The sequence below is a fragment of the Rhincodon typus genome, chromosome 4 (assembly GCF_021869965.1).
Source record: "Rhincodon typus isolate 14 chromosome 4, sRhiTyp1.1, whole genome shotgun sequence".
NCBI lineage: Eukaryota > Metazoa > Chordata > Chondrichthyes > Orectolobiformes > Rhincodontidae > Rhincodon > Rhincodon typus.
In genome coordinates, this window is record NC_063335.1 from 75453350 (window position 1) to 75458367 (window position 5018).

The 5018-nt window shown below is 43.0% G+C and overlaps 1 non-coding gene across 1 annotated transcript; it reads left to right on the forward strand.

Moving 5' to 3' along the window:
* The first annotated feature begins 3971 nt into the window (after positions 1–3971).
* trnat-ugu lies at positions 3972–4043 on the forward strand. Its single transcript has one exon. It is a non-coding gene; the product is annotated as a tRNA-Thr (tRNA).
* The last annotated feature ends 975 nt before the right edge of the window (positions 4044–5018 follow it).

A 5018-nucleotide genomic window follows, 5' to 3' on the forward strand; every position in this document is an offset into this window, starting at 1 on the left:
TCATTTGAGTTTGTGGATGACTGAATTTTAATGGGCCACCTAGCATTAGGTCCAGTGTTTTAAGGTTTCTGTGTTTGCATGACTTTCTCCCACTGTGGTTTAGCTCCTGGCCTCCTGATCAGATCACTTCACTGTTCTCTTTAGCAAAGGAGTGACAACCCCCTGCCATTTGCATTTGTTGCCTGTGCCAGACAGGTAATTCCTGCCTCATGGAGGCACTTGGTGTCACTGGTTGGACAGGAAATTAGTTTGCTGCACAATTATAGCATTAACATTGAAAGGGCCCTGTTGTTGACGCCCAATGTTGGTTTACAGAATTCATCTGCACGTCGAGTACTTGACTCAGATTTGAAAGTCCAGCCCCTGAACTCAATGCCTGATATCTCCTGAGGTTTCTTATTAAAACTGATGTCCTTTGTCCTTCTGGCTCACACTGAAACCTAAGGTTGTGGTGTTCATCATTTACTCTGAATCATTCTGACTGAGGTACCAGTAGCAACGTGTTTGACTCTTAGAGATGAGTAGTAAATGCTGACCTCACTAGTAATACCCTCATCCTGTGAATGAATAAGCGTAAATAATAGATCGTATACCTCAGGCAACAATTATGGAATTACCTTATTTAAAAAGTCAAGATATAAGTAAGATCAAATCAGTACGTTTCAGGCACAGACATGGTGGGCTGAAGGACCCGATCCTGTACTGTACTATGTTCTCTTTAAATGTGAGGTGATGCACTTTGGAAGAAGTAACAAAACAAGGGAGTACTCTGTGAATGGCTAGGCACTAGAAAGCCCAGAGGAATACAGGGAACTTGGGCTCCTTGTCCACAGATCCCTGAAAGCAGCAGAACAGGCCAATATAGTATTTATGAAGGCATACAGACACTTGTCTTTATCAGCCATGGCATAGATAGAGCAGGAAGGTTATGTTGAAGCTGTACAGAACTTTGATTAGGTCAGACAGAAGTACCATGTGCAGTTCTGGTCACTACACTGTAAGCAGAATGTGATTACACCAGAAAGGGTACAAAGAAGATTCACCAGGATTATGCCTGGGATACAGCATTTTAGCTATGAAGAGAAGCAGAATAAGCTTCTTTGTTTTCTTTGGAGCAGAGAACGTTGAGGGGGGTACCTGATGGAAGATTATAAGGGGATAGACAAGGTGAATAGAAAGCAGTTGTTCCCTTAGTTGAATTGTCAATAACATAGGGGGTACACTTTTAAGGGAAAAAGCAAGAAGTTTGGAGGAGACTTAAGGAAAAATGTTCTCACACAAAGGGTCTAGGGATTTGGAATGCACTGCCTGGGAGGGTAGGGGTCTAGAATGCAATGTCTGGGAGTGTTGTTGAGGTGGGTAACTTCAGAACTTTTATAACATACTTGAATGAGCACTTCAAGGCTGTAGATCTAGTGCTGGAAAGCAGAATACTGTAGATTTAGTGTATTTTTGGCAGGACACACCCAATTATCTGAAGTGTCCCTTCTGTTCTTTATGATTCTATGACACTGGAAAAAACTTTCCTGCAGTATTATTTAAGAAAGGTGGTCAGGAAAAGCCAGGGAGCTATATAACAGTGAGCCTGACATCAGCGGTGGGCAAGTTGTTGGAAGAATCCTGAGGGACAGGATTTATATATATTTGAAAAGGCAAGGACTGATTATTGATAGTCAAGATGGCTTTGTGCATGGGAAATTGTGTCTCACTAACTTGATTGAGTTTTTTGAAGAAGTAACAAAGAGGATTGATGAGGGTAAAGCAATGTATGTGATCTCTGCAGACCTCAGGAAGGCGTTCAACAAGGTTCCTCCTGGTTGACTGGTTAACAAGGTTAGATCACACAGAACAGAGGGAGAAGTAGTTACATGGATACAGAACTGGCTTGAAGATAGAAGACAGAGGGTGATTTTGGAGGGTTGCTTTTCAGACAGGAGGCCGGTGACCAGTGGTGTGCCACAAGGATCGGTGCTGGGTCCATTGCTTTTCATCATTTATATAAATGATTTGGATGTGACCATAGGAGGTATGATTAATAAGTTTGTAGATGACATCAAAATTAGTGGTGTTGTGGACAGCAAAGAAAGTTACCTCAGAGTACAACAGGATCTTGATCAGATCAGGCAATGGGCCAAGGATTGGCAGATGGAGTTTAATTTAGATAAATGTGAGGTGCTGCATTTTGGAAAAGCAAATCAGGGCAGGACTTATATACTTAATGGTAAGGTCCTGGAGAGTGTTGCTGAGCAAAGTGGCCTTGGAGTGCACATTCATAGTTCCTTGAAAGTGGAGTCGCAGGTGGATAGGATAGTGAAGAAGGCATTTAGTATGCTTGCCTTTATTGGACAGTGCAATGAGTATGGGAGTTGGGAAGTCATATTGCGGCTGCACAGGGCATTGGTTAGGCCACTGTTGGAATACTGCATGCAATTCTGGTCACCTTGCTGTAGGAGGGTTGTTGTGAAACTTGAAACATTTCAGTAAAGATTTATGAGGATGTTACCGAGGTTGGAGGATCTGAGCTGTAGGGAGAGGCTGAATAGACTGGGGCTATTTTCTGTGGAGCATCAGAGGCTGAGGGGCATGGATAGGGTAAATAGACAAGGTCTTTGCCGCAGGGTGGGGGAGTCCAAAACCAGAGGGCATAGGTTTAACGTGAGAGGGAAAAGATTTGAAAGGGATCTAACGGGTAACTTTTTCAGGCAGAGAGTGGTGCATGTATGGAATGAGCTGCCAGAGGAAGTAGTGGAGGCTGGTACATTTACAACATTTAAAAGGCATCTGGACGGGAATATGAATAGGAAAGGTTTAAAGGGATATGGGCCAAATGCTGGCAAACAGGACTAGATTTATTTAAGATGTCTGGTCAGCATGGACGAGTTAGACCAAAGGGTCTATTTCCGTGTTGTATATCTCTATGATTCTATGACTCTATAATTGGTTAGAATTTGAATGCACTACCTGAGAATGTGGTGGTTGTGAGTTCAATCATGGGCTTCAAAAAATAAATCAACTAAGCTCCTGAAGAGTAAAAGATTACAAAACTGGCTGAATTGCTCTCAAAGAGTTGGCATGGATTCAAAGGACTGAATGACTTTCTTCTGATTTGCAATGATCCTATGATTTTCTGAAGTCTAGCTATCAAGGTAAACTCATAGCAAATTCATAAAAAAAAACACTTCTCACTCAACTGTATTTTGTCTTCCAGTTGAATTATTCTTGTTGATCATTGTTAGACACAAAGCTGCAGACTGTAATAGTGACTTCTTTAGCATTTGCAATATTTGTCAGTCACTGTTTCTCATAAACTATTCTGTTTGCATTGGTCATTGGAACCTATTCAGGGATAGTTGTAATGCTGCAAGCACCAAACTTCAAATTCAATATTACAGATTTCGAGAAGAAACAGGGATGCAGAGATTTCTAGGTAGTTTTGTTACCTGTAGGCATTTATCTGGAGATTTGTTTCATCACATCACAAGCTTCTTATACATATTAGTACAAAACATGTTGCCAGTAGATTTGGTTTCCTTTGTGGCACACCCATTTAACAAAAGGGCTGCATGTTATGTTGTTTTTGGCTTACGTTTCAGTTAGGCTGAGATTTTTGGAAGATGTTTCACCGACAAGTTGAGAAAAATTTCTTACCCTATCTTAACAAACATATCTCCTTAACTAACTACTCCATGGCATCCCACGTGTTGATTTTAGCCATACCTTATGTGCCATTCCCATAGCAACTCATAGTCGGTGGGAAATTGCCAAAAGACCAGCATCCCTAGGGCCCGCACCATCTTTAAAGGTTGCTGTGTGCACCCAGCCAACTGTTGGCATTCCGGCATTGCCCCTCACCAGCTTTATAAGGGCACATAGCTACACTGCACATGGCACATAGCCAGCATGGTTGACACTCCCTCAAACATGTAACACCATTTTCTCAGCCTAGTCACTGTTTAAACACCAGGGGTCAGGGCATGGTGCCCAAGTGGGAAGGCGTTGGTCTTGTAAACCAAAGATCGTGGGTTCGATTCCCACCTGTGCCTAGCAGCACATTTGTTAAATGGGGTGGCATGGTGACTCAGTGGTTAACACTGCTGCCTCACAGCACCAGAGACCTGGGTTCAATTCCATCCTCTGGGGACTGCAAGTGTGGAGTTTGCACATTCTCCCTGTGTCTGTGTGGGTTTCCTCCAGGTACTCTAGTTTCCTCCCACAGTCCAAAGATGTGCAGGGTAGGTGGATTGGCCATGCTAAATTGCCCATAGTGCCCAGGGATTTTTAGATTAGGTGGGTTAGACATGGAAAATACAGGGGTAGTGGAATGTGTTTGGGTGGGATGCTCTTCAGAGGGGCAGTGTGGACTTGTTGGGCCGAATGGCCTGTTTCCACACTGTAGGCATTCTATGATAAGATATGCCACACATCTTTCCTGTCCTTACCTACATCCTGTCTAAACTTCCTTTCTAAGTCATCTCTGCACTGCCCCTAATGTTCGCTGGAGGCCAAAACAGAAAATTCTGAAGAAACTCAGCAGGTCTGGTTGCATGTGTGGAGGAAGAAACAGAGTTAATGTTTCAAGTCCAATATAACTCTTCTTCTGGACTGAAAGCCACAGTTTGTTGTTTTCCAGTAAGTGATTATCACAAACAATGGGACAATTCCAAATGTGAGCTTTTATTTATAGCAGCAGAAGTGAACACAAACAAAACTAATAGAGGCTGCAATTCACCCCCAAGATGAAAACCAAATGCTGGCATCATAACCTACAGTCTACATGTTCTACAGTCCATGAGGATCTAATGCTCCCGTTGACTGAAACCGGGTGTCGGGCAGCTCCTGTCAGGCTTGTAGCACCAGACATAGCTGAGCTCTGTCACAAACAAGGAGAGCTTTCCCCCTCCAAATATCCTCACTCTGCTCTTCAGAAGACTGTTCCCATTCTCCCAATTCCTTACGAGTCAGAATATTGTCTCATAACATGGCACACTCTGTCCAGATCATATTGGAGAACCAACCCA